The sequence below is a fragment of the Hippopotamus amphibius genome, chromosome 1 (genome assembly GCF_030028045.1).
Source record: "Hippopotamus amphibius kiboko isolate mHipAmp2 chromosome 1, mHipAmp2.hap2, whole genome shotgun sequence".
Taxonomy (NCBI): Eukaryota; Metazoa; Chordata; class Mammalia; order Artiodactyla; family Hippopotamidae; genus Hippopotamus; species Hippopotamus amphibius.
In genome coordinates this window covers 29,759,727-29,784,196 of record NC_080186.1, presented here as the reverse complement: position 1 = coordinate 29,784,196, position 24,470 = coordinate 29,759,727, and the positions used below count along the sequence as shown (strand labels likewise).

The following is a 24,470-nucleotide window of genomic DNA, read 5'->3' as shown; positions in this document are numbered from 1 at the left end:
GGGACCAAAGATATTCTAATAGCCCCAAAGGAGAATCTAAGAAAGAGGGCAATTTTATAAAAGCCTTTTAAAAAATGATTTCCCCTGGTTAAACATTAATATATCTTTAAGAAAAAGAAAACTTGGGAATCCCCTGGTGGTCCAATGGTTAGGACTCGGTGCTTTTATGACTGTGGACCCAGGTTTGATCCCTGGTAGGGGAATTAGTGGCGTGGCCAAAAAGAGAAAAAAAAAAAAAAAGAAAAAGAAAAAGAAAAAGAAAAAGAAAAAAATCTTAAAAACCCATATATACTTCATAATCTCATCACCTAGATATATAGTTCTCTCTAATCTTTTTTTTCTTTGTCCACAGTTGTGTGTGTATTTAAACAAAGTTAAAATCACACGATAACATATTTATGTTTTCTATTTAATATTATTTCACACGTATTTTCCCTCATCACTATCTATCGTATGGGCCTAAATATATGGTAGCAAAGAACATAAGGCCCAGTTTTCCCAAAAGCAAGATTGAATGAAAAATTTTGGGACTTCCTAGGTGGCGCAGTGGTAAAGAATCCACCTGCCAATGCAGGGGACACGGGTTCGAGCCCTGCTCTGGGAAGATTCCACATGCCATGGAGCTACTAAGCCTATGCGCCACAACTGTTGAGCCTGTGGTCTAGAAACCGTGAGCCACAACTATTGAGCCCGTGTGCCTCAACTATTGAAGCCCATGTGCCTAGGGCCCGTACTTCACAACAGGAGAAGACCCTACAATGAGGAGGCTGCACACCACAACGAAGAGTAGCCCCCACTCACCACAACTAGAGAAAGCCCATGTGCAGCAATGAAGACCCAATGCATCCAATAAATAGATAAAATAAATAAATTTATAAAAAACAAAACAAAATTTGGGGGCCAATTTGAATATATAAACAGTTGGGGAATGCTGCAGAGCAACTAAGCCCATGAGCCACAACTACTGAGCCCACGTGCCACAACTACTGAAACTCATGCACCTAGAGCCTGTGCTCTGTAACAAGAGAAGCCACCGCAATAAGAAGCCTGCGCACTGCAATGAAGAGTAGCCCCCGCTCTACACAACTACAGAAAGCCCATGTGCAGCAATGAAGACCCAACGCAGCCAATAAGTAAAATAAATAAATAAAATTAAAAAAATAGGGAAATCATCAAATGCTTACTCATAATGTTTAATTTATAAATTTAGTTACACATAGATATTTAAAACCACATATAACAGGAAATATGTTAATTTTAGAAAGCTTATTTATTCCCACGTTTACATTTTATACCAACTCTACTGGTATCTTTTTTAAAATTTTTTAAAAAATTTAAAAAAATTTTTAAATAAATAAATTTATTTATTTATTTATTGGCTGTGTTGTGTCTTCATTGCTGCGTGTGAGCTTGCTCATTTGCAGTGAGTGGGGACTACTCTTCGTTGTGGTGCATGGTCACCACATTGGGGTAGCTTCTCTTATTGTGGAACACTGGCTGTAGGTGCGTGCAGGCTTCAGTAGTTGTGGCACACAGGCTCAGTAGTTGTGGCTCATGGCCTTAGTTGCTCCGTGGCATGAGGGATCTTCCTGGATCAGGGCTTGAACCCTTGTCCCCTGCATTGGCAGGCGGATTCTTAACCACTGCGCCACCAGGGAAGACCCTCTACTGGTATCTTTGATACCTATGCTCTTGTTATCCCGAGGCTGCTTTGTGAATTACCCACCAGAGCTGTCTACAGCACATAGTTTGCATTTTGTCTAACTTGTCTGAGATTGAGATGCCAGACTTAAAATCTGTGTACGGTGTCCTATCACCATTGTCCATCTCCACAACTTTTTGTCTTGCAAAACTGAAACTCTGTACTCATTAAACTACTTCCCATTAGCCCCTCTGCCAACCCCTGGTAACCACCATTCTACTTTGTCTCTATTATTTTGACTAAATAACTTATTTATGGAAAAGAAAAAAAAATCGATGTATGGTGTTGTTTCTAGAAATTGTATTCGAAGCCACAAGTACCTATTAGCATAACATTCAGAGTCTTTTTATTTGTCCCAGAAGTGTGTATTAGTGATCTCTACAACATAACCACTTACTGTATTGCTTTTAAAAGTGATCTTTAAAGGCTTGTTTACAGTGACAGCCAACACTTGTAATTGTGAGGTCATAACCCCCAGAATAATTACTAAATCCCTGTTAAATTTCTTTGCCTCCTTTTTTCCATGTTCTGTTAGGTGACCTTTTTAAACATCCCAAACTAACATTGATTGAGGTCAAGGAGGGCTAATGTGATTTCCCCAAACAGTACTTTGTTGTTTAAAATAAAGTAACTAAGAAAGAGTGCATTTAATAGGAGACTCTTTGTAAGAACTTGAATTTAAAGAGATTTTTTTCTTTTCTAAAGGATAATTGTTGGAAAATTCCTCATGTTTTATTTGGACATGTAATTTTTTTTAAAAGACAAGATTAATGGAAACATGGTTTTCCATCTTTTGGCTGTGCCCTAATTTATTTAATCATTCCTCTATTGTTGGACAGTTCAATTATTTCCACTTTTTTGATATTGTAAATAAGCCACATTCTTATATTTATATCTCTGGGCACATTACAGATTACTTCCTTGGGACAAATTTCCGCAGGGTCAAATGATGTGGCTATTTTAAAAGATCTTGATATGTTGTGCCAAATTGTCCTTCAGAAAGTTTGTGCCAGCTTATATATCCCATCAGCAGTGAATGGAGGTAGGCACTTAATAATCAACATGTAACATTTCTGAAACTGATGGGAAAAATGCTTCTCCATAAACTCATTGCCCTTTTTTGTGGAGCCATAATTGATTGGAGCCATAGGAGTCCTTAGAACTCATCTGTTCCAGCTGATTTTCCAATGGGCTTGCACACCTCTTGTGACAAGAAGCTCCCTACTCTAACGGGAGCCCCTGCCAGGACTGGATGGTTATGGTGCTAGCCCTCACCCAAAATCTGCCTCCCTAGAACTTACAACTTTAAGCAGAACACCTGGCCTTTCTCTACGTTAGGCATATCCACTCACTGGAATTGGGGGAAAGGGAAATCGAATGTAACGAGTACCAACTATGGTGTCAGACACCACATCAGGTATAGCTCCGTGAAGCTGGGATTGGTGTCCCATATTTTGAAGACAGAGAAATTGAGATTCAGAGAACTTGAGCAACTTGTCTGAACTCACACAGCTGGTGAGTTGAGGGGCTGGGATCAAAGGCCCCACGCTGTTTTCCTTAGGTATTCTGTTTTGGAGCTACTTGAAACAAGTCTGCCTGCAGGATCCAGGCCTGACCCCTCCCAACCGTGTCTGGAGATCATACCTCCCAGAGTGGTGAGGACAGCTCTGATTTCAAGTCTTTTGCCCAGTTTTCCCATAAGTGCACTGGTTGTGGTGATTGGTACTGAGTCAACTTGGTGAGTCTGGGACTCTCCTTCCCTGTGCAGACCATGGATGGAGTTGGCCAAAGTGGAAGCTGATTGGAAGATGGAGGGGATGCAGCAGCCATTATTCTTGGAAGATCGTCATGTGAGAAGAAGCAATGGATGCAGAGGTACCTGGAGGGTTTCAGCTTGTCACGGCTTGCCTCTCTCTGTGTCCAGTTCTTCTCCGTTGGCCAACTCTGGCTCAGGCCCACACCGGGCGCTTGGCTGCAGACCCACAGAGTTGGCAGCCACTTGGAGGCACCAGCTCTGCACAGAACTCTCCACCAGCTCCTCCTGCGTGGTTCTGCTTTGATGCTGGATACACTTGATTTCTCCAAGTGATTGGTCAGTAGCTCCTTCTCTAGTCTTCCAACACTTTCTCCAGGCCTTCACTTCCTCAGCTCCTCCCATTACGGTGTGAGGTCTGATTCCTATAATAAATGCCTTACTTCAAAGCACTCATAGAGATTCTGCTCCCTTGGCTGCACCCTGGTGGAGGTGATGTCATATGACTTCAAAACTAGGCCTTCAGAGGTCTTGCAACCTCCCCCTCTCCTTTCAGTGCTGTGCGGAAACCCAGCCGGACTGACCAGAGGCTGAGAGTCTACATGGAGGAGAACTGAGGTGCCCTGGTCCATACGCAAACTCATGAAAAAGAGTAAATTGTTGTAGGGTTTGGGGGGAGGGGGCAGAGAAAGTATTTTACTATTAGTTGATTGATCTGCCATTATATTCCATTTCATAGTTAAAATATGCTAAAATATACCAAGTAAAATTTAGTGCAATCTGATTAGAATAATCAAAGTTTAAAAATATTTATCAACTTTATTGACTTATACCACATAAAATTCACTGCTTTTTAAAAAAATTTTTCATTGGAGTATCGTTGATTTATAATGCTGTTTACTTACTGCTGTACAGCAAAGTGAATCAATTATACATATACATATATCAGTTCTTTTTTAGATTCTTATCCCATACAGGTAACTGCTTTTTTTATTGTGGTAAAATAAATGTAACATAAAATTGACCATTTTAGTTGCCTTTAAGCATATACAGTTCAGTGGTATTAAGTATAATCACCTTGTCATGCAACCATCATTACTATCAATTTCAGAACTTTTTCATCATCCCAGACTGAACTCTATACCAATTACACAACAACTCCTCATGCCCCTCTCCCCTTCTAGTTTTAAGCGCCTGAGTTTGGGGGTGCTTTATTACACAGCAGTAGATAACTGAAATACTCATACTTGCTGAGATTGTATGCTCTGAGTTTTAGTTTAGAAACATAGTTTCCCAATCTGTGCATCTCCTTTTCACCAGCCTCAGTAGCTAAGTAGCTTGTGTCCTCCTCAGCCATTCCCCACTGGCTAGCTTTCAGGTCCCTTCAGCCCTGGTGAATTGGTTCTGGGCCTCGCCTGCTTATCTTAGAGTGGTGTCTACAGAAAGAACACGGTCCTCTAGGGGAGATTAGGGAAGCAGAGCCCAGGGCAGAGTTTGTAAACTGATGGCCTGAGGCCACATCCTGCCCACAGATATGTTTTATTCAGTACACGCCATCGACTTGCAGTGTTTGAAAATAATTTGAATTTATTTCCAGTGTTTAAAAGTCTAGAGAGTCACATGTACCTCTGGGTTTCTGGTTTCCCTGAAGAATCAACACCTGGCCATACAAGGCCCACATTCCCACAAGACAGAGCTCTTGGCTGGGCTGAGTAGAGGCTGCCCCTACTGCGGCAGATTTGTGCCCTTCAGCTCTCTGCAGTCCAGACCTGGCTCAACTGTGCTTACCCTCCAATGCCTTACACTCAGCCCCTTCATTCCTTTGCTCTATTGGCTGCTTGGGCCCTGCGCATTTGAGTCTCAACCTCTGGTCTAGAGGGACAATCACCTTCCACGAGTGGGTCTATGCTTCTGTTAATACAGCCGTAGGGTTCTGGCAGTTTGGCCACTATATTCCAAGCTCAGAATCTCCTAACCCTCTGAGCTTTTCCTGGGAACTTATCCCTTAATATCTTGGCCATGATGTTTACAGGAGGTTACAGGGGCCTTGGTGACCTTTCCACCTCTTCTTGGAACGAAGGAGAGAAAGGAGGTTATGGGAGGTGAGTGCCTGGTTTAGGGGCTCATGATGAAGGCAGGGGATCCGTTTCAGGACCAGACGTCAGCCCCGATCCCGGCCTGATGGCTTTCGGGGGATGACTTGGCATTTTCAAGTTTCACTCCAGGGGCTGATCTTAGTTTGGCCTGAGTTTTTAGCACCATGTCTTCCTCCCTGGCTGCTGGACTGAGCTCCAGGAGGGCAGGGTGGCTTGAGATTTATCTTTGTTTCCCCAGAATCTGGCATGTGGCAGGGTCTTACTGAGTGTTCATTGAATCAAATATTTGAAGGAAGAAAACCTGAAAAATTATAGAGGAATGCTGGCTTGACACAGGAGTTAGGATGCCCAGAGACAAGGTGCTGAGAGACCTCTGAGAAGAAGCATCTGCAAAAGGAGTTGGGTCCAGTCCTCTTAACCTTGGAGAGGTCAAGATACATGTGCGAACCTGGGATGCAAACACAGGATTCATTCATTCCTCCATTTTCAGTTATCTGCAGGGCACATACTGGCACTGAACGTAGGCATTGAGACTTAGGGATGGAACTGGGGAAGTGCCTACTCTGACTTAAATCAGAGGTGTGAAGGGGCAGGAAGTGGCCATGTAGGCTCCAAACATGCAGAAACGCAGGAGCCCTTTCGTGGGAATTTTAGGGCATTGGTGGACGTCTAAGCCCAAGGTGACCTGCCCTGACTTTGGAGTAAATGTGCATGAGTTAGAATCCTTGTTCTGCCACTTTTTAGCTGTGTGACCCTTAGTCTATGAGCTGTTTCCTCATCTGGCAAATGGGGAAATTTCCTTACTCCCCCGGGGTAATTATCTGAGGATTATCTGAGATATTTATGTGAAACACAGCACAGTGCCTGGCTTGTCCTTTCCTTTGAAAAATGATGGCTTTATTATTACTGTCATTAGAAGGCAGGGGAAGAAGACAATGGGCCGTGGCCAGAAGGTGGGTCACAGCCTCTTGAGGAAGATGAAGGTGGTGACCTGGTGCAAATTATCACACGGACCCAACGGTGGGCCACCTGGTCACTTGCTGGCCATCATATTTGGTTGGACAAAGAGGCCCCGATGAGACCTTGCCTGTTTTTAGTTTCTCTAAGGGCAGAGGAAATGGCAGGGGGAACTGCTATCTTGGGTCCAATTCTAGCCAAAAGGGCAGAATCCGTGATGTGGAAAAGGCACAAACCTTGCGAAAACATGAAGGAGTCATAGTGGCTCCTGGAAGGGGGAAGGTCAGCCTTTCTGGACTTAAGAAGATGCTTGTCGGAAAGTTCAGAGCCAAGTGACAAGTGAACCCAAGGCCTGAAGCAGGAGGAGGGAAGGCAAATTGAGCCAATGGGCGGTGGTCAAGACTGGGAATCTGATCACACAATGGGGGATGTCTGCATGGTGTCAGGGGTGGCCGACGGTGCCTGCCATGCTCAGCAGACCACACGTGCAGCAGCCCTCGCTATCTGCACGTCTCTGTGCCTCTCCAGATCATTTTCCCGCGAACACAGCTGGAGCGGCGAATGGACAATGAGAATCAGAGATAACCACACTGATCAACACTTCTTAATCTGCTCCTGCTGGTCCCTAATCTCCAATAACGCAATCCCTGTGCCCTCTCCAAGTAGGTGCTTCACTCAGCCGTACCGTGAGACCCACTCACGTAAAGAGAACGTGCGGTTCCAGCCCCAGCTGCCTTGTCAAGCTTGCAGCTACTCTGGGTGGGGAGAACTGGCATTGGAGATGGTTGGATTCAGGTGAAGCCGGGTATCTTTTCTCCAAGCTGTTGTGTCACTTCCTTCCCCCGCTCCCTCCCAGTAACTTCCTTAGCAGCCAGAATTCAGGGGGCCCCTCTTGCCTTCTATGCAGACGGATCCCCCACAGCAGCGTTTCATTGTAAAAAGCCTCTGTTCTCCTTTCCTCCAGCCTAGACCATTCTGCCAGACTTTGTTCTAAACATGAGAAAGATGTGGGTTTCTCCTGCCTTTTGATGCATTTTCTGACATTTAACTTCCAAGTCTCTGCTACCTTCTGCAGGAAAAAAAAAAAAACCCATTCAGGGGCTTGAAAGTGGCTGCCCCAGGTAAGGAGGAAGGAACATTGAGCTGGTGGCTGAGCTCTGGTCTAGGGTTAGCGAGAACTTTCCTTGTTTCCATCAATTCTCAATCTCAGGGACCTGCTCCTCTTATATTTGGGTGCCTGGTGGGAATTTCCTTTCCTAGGAATTATTGCCAGCTGCCTGTGTGAACGTCCTTAACTTTCATTGCTGTGTGGGTACCACCGCGGTCTATTGCTTCTCTTTCTGGTGTCTCTTTCTGGACTCTTTTTGGAGCTTTCCCACCATCGCAGGGAGAGGAGCACTAATGAATATTGCCTCCCATTAATCTGAGCATCTGGCCCACGCCCCTGTCTCAGCGTTCTCCAGAGGCCTTTCTGGGATTCTTCTGTCTTGGCCTGCATCAGCACCACAGTCTATCACCCCTGAAATACTCTTCTTTCAGCTGTCCGAGATCACATGACTCTCTAAACTGCCCTACCCACCCCCCGCACTCCTCCTGCATCCACATAGCCCTTAGCTCCATTGCCCACCCCTTAACACCCCTTTAAACCTCTTATTTCAAATTCCCCAATATATAATTGATAGCCCAAGCAATGCACGGGCTACCTTTGGGTCAGGCATTCCCTTCTAAACAATTATCTGTGACCAAGTGGTGAAGGGGTCTCGTGATACAGAATGTGGCTGGTCCCACTCGGTAGGAGGCCTGGGGGGCTGGTAATGATGGATACCTTCAGTAAAGGAACTAAGGCCAATCATGCTCTCCGTATCCCGCCAAACCCACCCGGAGCACATCCTGACCCCTTCCTACTCACAGCCTGACGCGTCTGTGCTTCCAAGATCGGCGTGCAGTAGAGCTGATCACCCAGCTGCCCACTCAGAAGGATCAGGCAGGCCCCCCTCCAGGGCACAGAAGGGGACATGAAGGAGACCCTGAGTGATGTCACCCTGCAGGCAGGGCCATTCTGGCAGGCTGTGGCTGGGATCTCCCAACGTCTATGCAGAACACCTGCAATGCCTGGATTAGTCCTGAAAACTGGAGGTGCCTCCTGGGAGGCCTGAGCACACAAGGGCTGCTTCCTGGAATGGAGTTTAGGAAAGTGGCGACTGTCTGATTTGCCGAGTGGGGTTGAGTTGCAGAGCTGATGACCCGCCCACATCTCCTCTTGCTGGCTTCTCCAGGAAAGGAGGTGTATGACATCTCCCTACCACACTCTTCCCTTTCTATCAACCCCTTCCTCCCACAGAGAGGCCAGGGCAGACCCAACCCTGAGGGCAGCTGAATGGAAACTCCATGCTGGCTGGTGGAATGCGACATCCTGGTCTTCCCTCGTCCCAGGCCTGGTTCTGCTGTAGAACTCATGGCTGTGGGAATACCCTTTGTGTTTCTGAGACAGCCTCAGAACATGACCAGCGTGTGTGGTGGAGAAAGCCTTGGTCTGAGAAACAGGGACAGGGGGTCTAGTCCCAGATCTTCCAACTTGCTGTGTGATCTTGGGCAAGTCGCCTTTCCTCTCTGGGACTCAATTTTCCCATCTGGATAACGAGAGGGTGGGATGAGATAATTTGTGAGAGTCTGGCTAGCGCTCAACCACTCATCCTTACCATCATCACGAAATCACTAATGTTTATTGAATGTTTCCATGTGCTACGTGCTTTCCCTGCCTTACCTCACTGAATCCTACAGCCATGTGTCAGCCTTTTTCAGAGGAGGGAATGAAGGCTCAGAGATGTTAGGTAACATGCCCGGGATCACACAGCCCAGTGTGGCGTGTTTGATCCCAGAGCCCTGGTGAGCCCTTCTAGAGGTAGGGGGCTGCAGACAGGGGCCTCTCATTCGCAAAGGCGTTGACAGCTTTCGAGGCTGCTCGCCGGGCCCCGGTGCTGTCCCCGCCACTTACCGTGGACAGGAGCCAGCACGTTTCATCACAGCTGGTAGGATTCGAATCATCTCCCCTGGGCTAAGGTAATGGATATTCCACATCCCTGACAGTCAGACGTCACGCTGTCCCTGGACTGTGTTTACGTCCTTTAAGCACCAAAGCTGGATCAGCTCCTATTTCTTTCATGGGGAGGCCCAGCATCCCAGGAACTGCAGTCAGATCAGTATTTTTCAGGCAGCACTGTCTTCCTAACACCTCCAACATATAAAGTGGCTCTTTCACCACATGCAGGTGCCAGGGAGTTTTTCTTAAATTAAGAATTTGATACATTCCTCCAGTCCCCCTCCAGGGGTTACAGAGAGCAGGCAAAGTGATGCCTTGTGCTAATGTGCAGGTGTGGTTCTGCATTCTGAAGGAGATCTTGACAAACTATCTCCATGAAGAAAAATGTCCCCAAATGACCCTCAGTTCTTGGTGAGAAATGTGAGCCTGTGTGGGCATTGAAGGGCCTTGTGTCCCCTGGAAGTCCACCGTCTGCTTGAGGGTCAAACGACAGAGTGGAAGCACGCGCGCACGTGTGTGTGTGTGTGTGTGTGTGTGTGTGCGTTGGGGGGTGCAGGGGCCTTGGGACTGATCTATCCTGAGTGAGTGCTCTACACAAGAAGGAGCACTGCATGGGGATCCTGGAGGTCTGGTTTGCTGGGTGACATTGGAGCCTCCCTCATGGGGCTGCTGTGAGTCTTCATCAACCTGGTTCCCATGAGACGGGGCCGGCGCACATGTAACCTGCAGGCTTTTCTGGGTTGGGGAGCCGGCACCCACCTTGGTGAGGGCAACTGCTACAGAAGGTGGAGGGAGCTGGTCTTGGGGAGGGAGGGTGGTGGGGGATGTCAAACAAATAGGAGTTTTGTCCTGGCTTGGCCTCTCTGGGCCTTGACTTCCTCATCTGAAAAATGGGATAACAACAGCACCTACATCATAGGTTATTGGGAAGATTAAATGAATGTTGATCGAAGTGTATGGTGCACAACAAAATACACACAAGCTCACATTTCTCACCAAGAACTGAGGGTCATTTGGGGACATTTAATTTTTGTTTGAAGCTATATATTTAAATTGATAGACTATTTTTTAGAGAAGTTTTGGTTTACAGAAAAATAGATCAGAAGTAGAGAGTGTTCCCATACACTGCTCCTCCCCTAGTTTTCCCTATTATTTTCATCTTGTATTAGTGGGGTATGTTTGCTATAGTTGATGAACCAATATTGATACTTTATTATTATCTAAAGTCCCTAGTTTACATTAGGGTTCACTCTTTGTGTTGTACATTCTGTGGGTTTTGACAAATGTCACCATTACAGTGTTGTACAGAGTATTTCATTGGCCTAAAAATTCCCTGTGCTCCATTTATCCATCCCTCCCTCGCCCTGAACTCCTGTCAGGCAACCACTGTCTCCATAGTTCTGCACTTCCCAGAATGTCAGATAGTTGGGCTCCTGCAGAAGGCAGCCTTTTCAGATGGGCTTCTTTCCCTTAGTAAGATGCATTTGTTTCCTCCATGTCACCTCATGGCTGGATAGCTCATTTCTCTTTACTGTTAAATAATATTCCATTGTATGGGTGTACCACCATTTACTTATTCATTCACCTACTGAAAGACTTTTTGCTTGCTCTAAGTTTTGTTATTATTAATTTTATAACATCTGGGAGGTGAATGCCAGGGTTTGAGGGCAGAGACTTTAGAATCAGACTGAGTGGCTCCAGATTCTGGCACTTGCTGGGTGATCTTAGAAAGTTATTTAACCTCTTTCACCTTCCTCCTCCAAGAAATGGGTGTATGAGAGGCCAGACTGCTGTCACACAGACATCTACACTGCGATGGCTTAAGCAGAATAGAAATTTCTCTCTCAGGTAATAGGACAGGTGGGGTGGGCTCCAGCTTAGCAGAGGGTACTGCCACACTGGGTAAACTCAGGGACCCAAACCCACCATTTCAACACCAGGCTTCCACGGGTGCTCTGGTGATCCTGGTCCCCGCTAGAGGGCGGGAGGTAAAGAGAGTGTGGGGGGGTTCACTCACTCCCTTAACTGCCCTGGCCTGGAAGTGGCGCACATGGCTTTTGCTCATATGCTATTGGACAAGACTTGGTCACATGGTCTTACCTCACTGAAAGGAATGCTGGGACATGTAGTCTAACCATGTGTCCAGCTTTAAGTCCAATTATGGGAAAGGGAGAACAGAGTTTGGTGGGCAGCTGGCAGTCTCTACCACATGATAGAACCTACTTCATAGGTTTGTGATGAGGATTAAATGAGAGGATTGGCGTAAAGCCCTTAGCTCAGTGCCTGGTGCATAGTCAGTGCTTGATATATGTTAGTTTGTGCTATGATTACTCACCAGGAATTAAAAGATCAGAGCATTTCTGAGCTGGGGGCCTTTTGAAGCGGTCTAGCTCAGTGGGTTTCACGCTGTTTTCAGTTGACCCCTTCTAGACCACTTGGGGACCCCTGGGGTGTGTTGGAAGGTGAGTGGGGAGTCCAGCCCCCACCTGGTTTCAACCAGAGACACTCTTATGTCACCCAGTTCACATACTGGGCTTTAGATAAGATTCAATTGAAGAGAAGGTTCTGCAGCTTAAAAAAAACTTAAGAAGGGTGATCCCCTGAAGTCACACAGCAGGGTCTTCCACTTCCCTCATCTTAAACTTGTCTCTCGGTTGGGGTGGTTCCGGGCTGTGCCCCAGCTTCATCAGGGCCATCAGAGGGGACGCTAGCTGTCATGGAGATGGGGACAGAAGAGACAGGAGGACCAGCAGTCCTCAGCGGCTATGGGCTGAAGTCAGCCTGGAGCTCATCTCCAGTCCACCAACTGCCCCCGCCTCCAATGGGATGAAGGCTTCCTAGCCTGACTCTCCTGGTCCAGGGCCAGGCGGGAAGGAGCAACCTCTGAGATCAGCAGGGTGTGAGACTCCCAGGTGGGACACATATTTCTCATCTGTACTTGGGCAGGGGCTTTTCTCCCAAGTCCAGGACTTCAGACCTTTGCCTGATACATTCCATCCTGGCATGCTGGCCCCGCACCCAGGGCCCCAGCCTATCCAGATGGTTCACATCTGGCTTTGCGGTCCCGAGTATTTGCTTTGTCTCCAGCCTCACTGCATCTGTGAAAGTGACATACTTGCTCCCTGTCCCATGTGCTACCAGGAGGCTGTGGGGCTGAGTGTTAGGAGCATGGGCTTGGGGTCAGCAGACCCAGGTCCAAATTCTGACTCATTTACATATTTATGTGTATGACCTTCAGCATTGTCTGATCTCCCAGGCCTTCAGATTCTCATCTGGAAAATGGGGATAATAGTACCTTTTTCAGAGGGTTAGTGTGAGGCTTAAGCAAGATAATGTGTGGAAAGCCCTTAGAGTAAGTGCTCAATAAATGACAACTATTGTCAATTATTTGCCATCCTAGCCAAGAGAGAAAGTTTAAAATGCTAAAAAATGTAATAGTAATAGTCTTGCTATAAAAAACCCTGAAGGATATAAATAAAAGTCTCTTCCCTATCTTGTCTTCCCTTCTCCACCCACCTCCATATCTCTCCCCAGAGGTTACGTGTCTTAAAATTGCCTTTAACCAGCCACAGCCCCTAGGTTACAGTCAAGAAACCTTGTCAGGGGACTTCCCTGGTGGTGCAATGGTTAAAAATCACCTGCTAATGCAGAGGACACGAGTTAGAGCCCTGGTCTGAGAAGACCCCACATGCCTCTGAGCAACTAAGCCGTGCACCACAGCTACTGAGCCTGCTCTCTAGAGCCTGTGAGCCGCAACAAGAGAAGGCACATAATGAGAAACCTGCACACCGCGACGAAGAGAAGCCCTGCAACTAGAGAAAGCCCGTGTACAGCAATGAAGACCCAATGCAGCCAAAAATACATACATACATACATACACACATACATACATACATAAATAAATAACTAAATAAAGCAAAACAAAAATCTTGTCAGGCTTTGCCTTATAAATTCTCTCACTGGCTGGCCCTGGCCCACATTTCCTCTTTCATCTCCTGACAGTTCTGCCCCTCCCCTCCCCCCCCCTTTCCTGTTCCAGCTCTACTGAACTGCTGGTCCAGATGCCATGTCTTTACCTGTGCTGTTTCCTCTGCTTGAAGAGCTCGGCCTCCCTTTCTTCTCATCAAACTCCTACTTACTCTTCAAAACCCAGTCCACATGTCTCTTTTCTTTGTGAAACTGTCCCTGATTTCCCACCTCCCTTATCTACCACACCATCCTGCTGGATGTTCTGATACAGTGTGGCCAAGGGCTGCACCAGGCCAAGAATCTGGATCTCAGCCTCTCCCCTCCCCCAAAGCCCGTGTGAGGCCTGTCTCAGAGCAGGTGTTGGCGAAAGTCTTTGAAGGATTTTGTTTCTTGTGGTTTACATTTATATATTAACCACAACCATTTTCCTAGATCCAGCCTTGTGCTTCTAATTTCCCTTTTGTCTCAGGGACCACTGAGCTAGGGCTAGCCCAGCCCTGCGGCTCTGATGGAGCTGGTTCTCCCTGGAGGGAGATTGGGTGGATTTAATGAAGTTAATGGCAGGGGAAGGGGGTGGTTTGCTCTACAGAACAACCAGAGCATGGACTCTGTCTCTGAGATGAATAGAGGTTCCCTTAAGTGCAACCACGGAGAGAGGAAGGAGGTGTTGGATTCTGCTTCTCCAGGACTTTTGGATGGAGGTCTTCAGTTCCTCCCTGGTGGTTGGCCAGAAGCCACCCTCACTTCCTTGCCAGGTGGCTCTCTTTATCAGAACAAGCCCATGAGAAGAGCTGTGTTCCTTTGGAGACACTCAGCAAGACAATCTTCAGGCTCCTAAGGGCCTTTGCTCATGGACCTCTTAGAAAGGGACTAGTGCTTGTGACTGGAGTGCGGAAGCAGTATCAACAGGTACAAAAGTCTAGAACCTTCTGCCAGAGACCCTGGCAGTTAAGTGGCAGCTGAATCCTCTGCAGAGCCTTCTGCAGCCCCTCTGACTTGGGGATGGAGAAAGCCAGGTCGACATGCCTGGTTGGCCCAGGTACCTTATCTGAGTGCCCGGGCTCTGTCTCCCTGTGTCAGCTTGACCATTCTTTGGCTCTAGGACAGTTAATTTGCCTTCTGTTCCATTCTTCTCCTCCCGTGTCATTCCTGCCATTTCTGCACATCCCGACCCAGCTCATAGTTCAAGGCTCACTTCAAACACTCTCTCCTCCTTGAAGCTTTCCCTGATTCTTTACCTCACTCTCCAAGCTAGGATGGATTTTCCCTTTTTCAATTTCCAGGACACCTTTGACTTTGATTACCACAAATAATTATTTATTTAATTTTTTAAGTTATAAAAGAAATGCCTACTTAAAAATCAAACAAAATAGGGATTTGTAAAAATAACCAAGAACTTGCTCCTTCCACTTTTCTCCCCTCTCCGATCCTGCCCCTCTCCCCAGTAACCCCTGGTAAGGGTTTGGAGAGTTCTTTTCGTAGCTTTGACCCTCACCTCCTGTATTCAGGCCCTTGTGCATTCTCCTCTCCTTGCGTGTGAGCTGGACCTAGTAACTTGCTTCTAACAAATAGATACAGCAGCAATGATAGGCTGTCACTTCTGGGATTAGTTACAAGACTACAACGTCTGCTTTCTCGATATTCTCTCTCTGGCTCTTCTCATGGGCTTGTTCTGATAGAGAGAGCCACCTGGCAAGGAAGTGAGGGCGGCTTCTGGCCAACCACCAGGGAGGAACTGAAGACTTTCATCCAAAAGTCCTGAAGAAGCAGAATCCTGCCAGCAACCATGTAAGTGAGCTTGGAAAGGGGTCCCTCCACAGTCAAGCCTTCAGATGACTGCAGCCCCAGCAGACACCTTGATTTTCAGCCTCACTACAGACTCTGAGCCAGAGGACCCAGCTAAGAAGGGCCTGAATTCTTGACCCACAGAAACTGCTAGGTAATACATGTGTGTTGTTTCAAGCTGCTAAGCTTTGGGGCAATTTGTTATGCAACAGTAGATAACGAGTATCCCTTATGTGCTGGTGCTTTTATTTCTATATTCATAATAGACTTAGTGAAGAGTCAACAGGTATACACATTCTGTTAGCAGATGGAGCTATATTTCTTCTAAAAGATTGCAGCAATTTCCTTTCTCTCCAGCCCTTGCCCTCACGTATTCATTAGAACCAAATATTATCAACCATTTATAATTTTTGCTACTCCAGTGGGTGAAAAAGGCATCTTATTTTTATCATTTGCATTTCCTTTACTATTAGGGAAGTTGAGCATTTTTTCTTATATATATTGTCCGTATGTATTTTTTTTTTTTTTTTTTGCGCACAGACTTAGTTGCTCCGCGGCATGTGGGATCTTCCTGGAGCAGGGATTGAACCTGTGTCCTCTGCATTGGCAGGCAGATTCTTAACCACTGCGCCACCTAGGAAGCCCCTGTCCGTATGTATTTTATTAGGCAAACATTTATTAAACCTCTACTGTGTGCCAGGTTCTGTTATATTGTTGAGATATTAATAGGACATGGGCCTTGCCTTCAAAGAGCTCACAGATCAGTGGGGAAGATGAACATATATAAATATATATAATAGCATGGTAAGTTCTGAAATGAATATTTGCATCCAACGTTCTGGAAACACAGAAGTAAAAGAGACCAAAATTTCCTGGGGTTGCTTGAGAAGATAGGTGGAGAAATGGGCATTTGAATATGGTATTGAAGGAAGTGTAGAAGTTTGTCCGATGGAGGAGAGTACAGCATAGGCAAAGACCCAGAGGCATGAACAAGTTGGCGTTCAGCAGGCTGGAATAGAGGAGACAGAGTGATGGAAGAGGAGGAGGAATGGGGCTGGAGCTGGTCAGTTATGGCTGATTGTGAAGATTCAGATTCTGGGCTCAGGCATTTGGACACCATCATGCAGGCACTCAGGAGCCCCTGAAGATTTTTCAGCAGAAGAGTGACATGATGGATTGACACCATTAGGTATGTTGATGCACCTGTCACATCTCATTGATTAGAGGACATGCCCCCTTAGGGTCGTATCATTTTCATTTCCAAGTCTCTCCCAGCACCCAGCAGGTATCCACACAGATTTTTGGACTAAATGAAAAAAAAAATGGGTCCAGACTCATAGATGGGACTGGTCAATGCAGGCTGAAAGTACCTGTGTGGCTTTGAGTTGACAGCCTTGGTTGGTACAGGTGGGATTCAGGAAGCAAAAGGAGAGGTGCTGGTATTAAAAGATGATCCAGGACCACCAAAACCTCCCCCATGCCCAGGACCCAGTCCTATATGGGTTTCCTGCAACTGCCTGCTGGCCACACACACGGCTGCTCTCTACCCTGCTCCTTAGAGATGCCCTAATAGACAGATGGCTTTCTTACTTCTTCTCCTTTGCCTGGGTGTCTTCTGCTTCCCAACAAGCCATGATGGAGGTGGGAACCATGCTCCTCATTGTATTTTTAATAAGACTAGATGTTCTCAAGGAGGAAACAGAATGAGCTGAAAGGAGCCCTCCATATTTCTCTTGTGCAACAGCCCTCCCCTGACAAATGTAGTTCTTTCCCTCGTGCATGAACCCCAATCGATTTCCCCTCCGTCAGAATCTCTCAGGCGTTGCCAGCCTCCTAATGATAACCGATGGGGCACACTGGGCTCCTGTTAGCGGAGCTGCCAATGGCCTGGGCATGTCTACGACCCACCCACGGCAGGTTTAGGACAATTCTGCCAATGATAATAAAAGCTGCCATCTATTAAGTGCCTGCTACGTGCCAGGCACTGTGCTAAGTGCTGTACATACGTCATCTCATCCTGTGAGATCTGTACAGGCAGACCTGGTTTTATTGAGCTTTGCAGATGTTGTGGTTTTTTTTTTTTTTTTTTTTTTTTTTACAAATGGAAGGGTTGTGGCAACTCTGCATTGAGCAAATCTGCCAGTGCCATTTTTCCGATAGCATTTGCTCACTTCCTGTCTCTGTGTTGCATTTTGGTAATGTCCACAACATCCCATCAACTATCTCTCAATTAAAAGAAACATTAAAAATCTCAAATAAAAATTAGCTAATTGAATTTTTTTTATTTTGTTGGCTGTGTTGGGTCTTTTTTTGCTGTGCGCGGGCTTTCTTTAGTTGCAGTGAGTGGCGGCTTCTCTTCGTTGTAGTGCGCGGGCTCCTCATTGCCGTTGGCTTCTCTTGTTGTGGAGCACAGGCTCTAGGCGCGTGGGCTTCAGTAGTTGCAGCACATGGGCTCAATAGTTGTGGCTCATGGGCTCTAAAGCGCAGGCTCAATAGTTGTGGCGCACGGGCTTAGTTGCTCCGTGGCATGTGGAATCTTCCCGGAGCAGCGATCGAACCCGTGTCCCCTGCCTTGGCAGGTGGATTCTCAACCACTGCACCACCTAGGAAGCCCAGCTAATTGAATTTTAAAACAAAAAGGTTTATGGCAGTGACGCTTCTCTGTACAGTACTATCATGGTGGACACGCGTCATTATAAATGTGTCTAAACCTATAGGCTATACAACACCAAGGGTGAAGCCTGATATAAACTCTGGACTTTGGATGACAACCATGTGCCCGTGTAGGATCCTCAGCGGTAATGAGTGTACCACCCTGGTGGGGGATGTTGATAGTGGGGCAGCTCATGCGGTGTGTGGGAAATCTCTGTACCTTCTGCCCAACGTTGCTGTGAACCCAAAACTCCTTTAAAAAATAGTCTATTAGAATTTTTTTCATTATTATTATATTTGTTATGGTGATCTGTGATCCGTGATCTTTACTATTGCAAAAAGATTACATCCTGCTGAAGGCTCAGATGATGGTTAGCATTATGTAGCAATAAAGTATTTAAAAATTAAGGTATGTACATTTTTTTTTAGACATAATGCCATCGCATACCTAATAGACTATAGTATAGTGTAAATATACCTTTTATGTGCATCAGGTAACCAAAAACATTCGTATGACATGCTTTATTGCAATATTCGCTTTATTGCAGTGGTCTGGAACTGAACTTGTAATATCTCCATGGTCTACCTGTATTGTTATTATCCCTACTTTATAGGTGAGGAAGCAGAGGCTCAGGGAAGTTAAATAACCAGGTCAATGCAATCCTGACACTAGGGAGAAGGGCCAGGACTTCACCGCCTCTGAATGGAAGCCCTGCACCCTGCAGATTCACATCCAGGCTATAACTAATTCAAACCCTCCACTGTGGGTTCCCAGCGTGTGCCTTAGAGGAATGTGACTTCAGATGGTGCCAAGCTGGCCACTGGTACAGTGCTTCCACGTGAGTCTCTCCTCATGGGCACAGGGGTAAGGGGTTGGGTTCCTGCCCTGGAGTTTCATTCAGAGGAAGATGAACAAATGGGGATGGTCTGAGCCAACAGTCCTGATGAGCTCTCTTACCCCTCAGCTAAAAGGCACAGGGGTGTAATCCAGAGCTGAGTGTTAGACGACAAGGAACCTGGTCCCTGGAGGGTGGCCTGGAAGCAGGAGACTAGATTCTGGGATCACAAACAGGTGGTCTTTCCTGGGCAGTGGGCAGGCCAGGTGGGTTGGCAGGAGAAGCTCAGAGGGTCTTTGGGGGACAGCTGTCTTTGTCTTCATCTGTTTCTGATTTAGCTTTTCTTTCTCTCCTCTCCCCTCTGCCCTCTTCCTCGTCCTCTTCTTTCAATATGAAGATAGTGTTATTGTTTTTTTCAACATAAAATTTCACGCTCTTTGTAAAAAGATCAGACAGTATAAAAGTGTGAAGACAAATGTAAAAATAACCCATAATCCCTACCATCCAGAAGCGGACCCCACGACACTTTGGTGTGTAGCCATTTGAACTTGTTCCATCTTTGCTAAGATGCAGTCACATTGTACAAACTGGATTCCGTCTGAACTTCCCACTTACAGTAGACCATGATCACCTCTCAGCAATATCTATAGATCTGCCTTGTCATTTTATGAGCTGTATGGGCTTTCAGTTTTGGATGGATCATCGCTTACTTAGATCTTATTGGTTGTGTGTCTTTCCTAAAAAATGGATGTGTGTGTCTCAAGGAACTAGTTATGGCAATTTCTCACATTCTTCTACTATACATCTTTCATATTGTCCCTCTCTGACCTCCTCCTGGACTGAGGACTGTAGGGTTCAAGGTGGACAAAGGAGAGGAGGGAGAGGCTCACTATTCTCACAGACCAGGGGAGGAGGACAATGAGAGAGAGAGAGAGAGAGAGAGAGAGAGAGAGAGAGAGAGAGAGAGAGACAGCATCCGGGTACCAAGCTGGCAGGACTCCTGGTCGTGGGCGAAGGGGACATAGGGAGGCATTGCTTATGCGGGCAGCAGTGCTCTGGGTGATGGACAGAGCTTTCTTGGGTAACCTGACATTCTGGATGAAAACAAATCCCTGGCCCACGAAGGAATGAGATGTCAAACTTCCATCCATCCATCAAATATGCATCTACATTCATTCCATATGTCAGGCTCGGTGCCAGGCACTGGAGGTTCAGAATCAAATAAATCACGGCCATAAAAAGATTCATGGGAACAGAGGGAAAGGAAGGATGGTGACCTCTTTGGGGTGTTTGGGAGGAAGGCATTTGAATCAGGTGGGGAGTGGAGAGGAGGGGTGGGCTGGAAATACCAACTGGAAGAATAAATAGCATATAGCGGCAGTGAGGTGGAAAAGCAGAACCCATGATTGACATGTAGGTGGGAGTGAGGAGGGGGTGGTGGGGGAAGGAAATTAATTGATTAAAGCTGATTAGGACCAGACCTTGAGGGGTTTTGAATGTCAAATGTTATGCTAAAGAATTTATCCTATAGGCTTTTGGGAGCCATTGAAGGATTTGGAGCATGTAAAACATCTGATTCAACAAAGATCCTGGCCATTCTCGTGGAAGAATCTGGGGCCAGGGGACCAGCACAGGGCTCTGCGTGGCCTGGGAGAGAGATGGGGAGGGATCGAGCACAGGTCTTGGGAGTGGGGACTATGGGGGCCATTGGAGGAGGAGCTAACGAGATGCAGGGGACTGGATTTGCTTTGGAGCAGAGGTAAGTGGATGGGGAGAGGGAGAGGGAGGAAGCAAGGATGAGGGTAGATCTCTGTCCAGGGTGGGAAGCTCCACGCGCTCAGACAGAGAGCAAGGGGGGTGGGAGGGTCGGGGTGAGACTGGGACACAGACGTGGCAGCGGGGATTTTGCTGCCCTCTCTTGTGGGCTGCACAGGGCAGGAGGAGTCAGCAATGGATCCATCTTGGTATGTGTTTTGCTTTTTGATTGTCACAGACTCAGAGGCTTACTGTCAAGGGAGCCTTGGAGATCACCCTACCCACCTCCGCATTTTATGCAAGAGGAAACAGAGACCCAGAGAGGGAAGAGACAGGCCCAAAGTCACACAGCAAATCACTGGAAAAGTTGGGGACACAGCCCAGGGGCAGTGAGTCCCAGGACAGGCTAGTCCCATCACACCAGGTGCCGTGACCAGGTACAGAAGCAGCTGTGGTCTGTGGAGCCAGGTGCACCTGGCTTGGAATCTGGGCTCTGCTACTAGCCTGCGACCATGAGCATGTCCATCAATCCCTCAGGGCTTCAGTTTCCGCATCTCGAGTGTGGGACTAACAATGCTTGTCCTGCAGAGTATTCACGCAGACTGAACGAGACACGGAGAAAGAGGCCTTGCCTTGCGCCTTAACAGATGTTGCTCCTCTACCCCTTCCTCTTGTCAAAGCTTGGCCTCATCGTTTCCAATCTCCCATCTTGGGCCCAACCTTTCCACTCTTAACTAAAATCGTACAAATTTCCTGAATTGGCTAGGATTCAAATTTACGTAAATGTCATGCCTTTAGCTTAACTTCTCTGGGACTCAGTGTTCTTATCTGTAAAATGGGGAAGATCCTCTGTACCTCCCAGGATTTTGGGGGGGATTAAAGGAGACAAGGCAGGTAAGCACAATGCCAGCCTGAGGCACATACTTCCCATTATCTCAGCATCTCGGGAAAGCCATCATCTGAACTCCCAGGAGGCACGGGAGAAGCTGTGCCTGCCCTCGGCAGGGCCACCCCTGCGTCAGAAATACCGACAAGCTGGAGCGTGGTGTTCCACAGGACCCTCCAGGGTGCCCCGAAGCAGTTTGAAAAGGCTGATTTAGGAGGCGCATTCTCTTTGCTGTCTCTTTTTAACTTATTTTGCTTTGATTTTTCCATTTGCTCTAAGTGTGTATGACTTACCTGCCTCTGTGATCTGTACATTAAATATGACTGACTGTTCAGCGTGAGGAGGAGGCTGTGTTCATTCATTTTCTCCCCCCTTTCTGTTCATGAAAACAAGGCTTTTCACATGCATCACACTGCTACGTAGTCTATTGTTTTTTTCCTGTCTCAATAGGAAGGGACTTTGGGATGGTGAGTGACCTTGGACAAGGTGGGTCAACCCCCTGGACTCATGGATTAGCTTTTTGAATTTGATAGGCATGAAAGACAGTTGCTATCTTGTCTGCTCTAAAGAGCCATCTACCTTCTCACACTGAGAATAAAAGCCAAAGTCTTTGGCTTGTCCCATTCTCAGGGCCTTTGCACATGCTCTTTCCTCTACCAGGAATGTTCTTAACTCAGAGAGTCCTATATCTTCTTGCTTCTTTATTTCTTAATAAATATTGTTTATAATACTACAATATTATAAATATTATTTTTAAGGTTCTGGTGTGTTATTGACTAGAATTGTGTGCAGTTGTAATCCTTCTATCATACATACAACATATAGTAACGTTCATATATCTGATGCTAAAAAACTCACAGATAAATTCTAATACTGAACACAGAATAGGTCTACCTCTATTAACAGTGAAAATCAAAACCACTGAATTTATCTTGGAAAATTTAAATTCAGCCGTTATTTCACCATTTGGAAAACTGAGCAGTCTGACTTTAAGATGACTTTCTCACTGTTGAAGCCGGCTCTGTTGGCTGTGATCTGGGACCTCCTGTTGTCTCAAGGATTCCTGCTGACGACGCACCTCCTAGACGGGACCTTGCAATTGGCCTCGTACTGTGTCCCGGTCAGTACTCTGGACCCAGCCTTCGAATCCCAGCTTTTATCTTCAACCTGAGTGTACTCGTGGACAAACACCCCCAGCACCTTTCCCAAAATGTCATAATCCACCAATATCAGGGCATCCCCTTCTGTGATGCTCAAACCCTCCCGGTCTTCCTCGCAGGTCTCTGGGGTCACATGGGTGACCACTAATGCCAACGGGTTCCCCAGCTGGGAAATCGGCTGAGCTCCAAAGCTGAGGGTGGCCAAATATTATTTATAAATGATAAATACTTCTTTGTTTCTTTATCAGAGAGGCCTTTGCGAAACAGCTCATCGAAAACACCTCCCCATCGCTATCCCCTCCCCCGGTTCATTTCCCTGCATAGTATTTACCGCTGTCATTTCCTCGTGGATCTGTTAATTGTCTCTGTTCTAGACACACAGGGATTGTGTCTGGTTTTGCTCTCTTTGGTGTCCCCCACGCTCCAGCCATGCCTGGCCCAGAGTAGAGAGTAAAACGTTGTTGAATGAATACAAGCATGGGACTCGGGGCTTGAGCAGCTGGGGGACCATGGGAGAAGCGGCTGTTTAAGTGATACAGCGGCTCCCATCCCACCTGCCTATCAGACGCACTGCTGAGGGGGTGGGAATCCTTGGGGTCACCACTTGACCCCCTTCACTCTCATTTTTATATAATAACATCTCATCTTTATTGAGCACGGCTCCACACTGGGCTCTCTTCCAAGTGCCTTGTGTGGATGAACTCCTTTAATCCTCATGACGATGCTGTGAGCTGGGCACCAATCATGTCCCCATTTACAGATGTGGAGACTGAGGCACAGCCATGTGAAAGCTTGCCTGAGACCACACAGCTCATGAATGGAAAAAAGGGATTTGAACCCAGGTGGCTCTGGCTCTAGAACCCCTGGGTGCTAGGGTGACTCCTGCTGTACTAGAACCAGAGGGAGGAAGGCACTGGCCCAAGTCATACAGCTCCTTTTGGAGAAGCTGGGCTAGAACTCAGGCATCCTGACTCTGGGGCAGGACTCCTTTCATAACCTCAGGCAGCGTGGGAAAGGTGGGGGGTTGGGAGTCAGCCCGACCTGGATTCAAATCCTGCCTCCAGCCAGCCATTCGGCAGCTGACTCCAGAGTCCTGCTGGGTCCAGTGGGTTGGGAGCCGGGTAGGTACCTACCCTGACAGCACTGAGCACTGAGGAGGAGAGCAGGGTCACCTGGGTCTCCACGTGTCTGCCCCTTGCCTTTTGAGTCTTACCAGAAAGAACTGGGGGCACGTCCACAATCTCCCTGCCCTCAGCTTCTGAGGCTGGCAGTTCAGAGTTGACTGGCTTATCCGGGTGATGTGAGAATTGCAGCCACCTGGGTCTTAGCTCTCCAGGCTTGGAGCACCTGCTTGCCTATCAAATTTTTTTAATTAAAAAAAAAAATTAATTAATTTTGGCTGTGCCAGTTCTTAGTTGCAGCATGCAGGATCTTAGTTGAGGCCTGCAGGATCTTTAGTTGTGATATGCAAACTGTTAGCTGTGGCATGCATATGGGATTTAGTTCCCTGACCAGGGATCAAACCTGAGCCCCCTACGTTGGGAGCACGGAGTCTTAACCAATGGACCACCACAGAAGTCCCTTGCCTCTGATTTTGAAGCCATGGGTTATGGGGGAGGACTTTATAAACTTGCAAGGATTCTTCCTAGCTGTGGGCCCAGCACTAGCTGTCTCCAGGGACTTTTGCCCTAGTGATTCAATGTTCCTGGCAGTACCTTGGTGTGGAGTCAATACTGGACTTGGAGTTAGAACACCTGAACAATGTTTAGGCTCTGACACCTGCTTGGTGGGTAACTTGGGGCAAGTTACTCAGCATATCTGGTCCCCGTTCCTCCATCTCTGAAACTGCCTTGCTTTGAAAGAGCTGTTGTGAAGATTT

General features: G+C 47.0%; 1 pseudogene; it reads right to left on the bottom strand.

The window, feature by feature from the left end:
* Nucleotides 1-22,385: 22,385 nt before the first annotated feature.
* LOC130856375 (acylphosphatase-1-like) lies at nucleotides 22,386-22,931 on the bottom strand (annotated as a pseudogene).
* Between the last annotated feature and the right edge of the window lie 1,539 nt (nucleotides 22,932-24,470).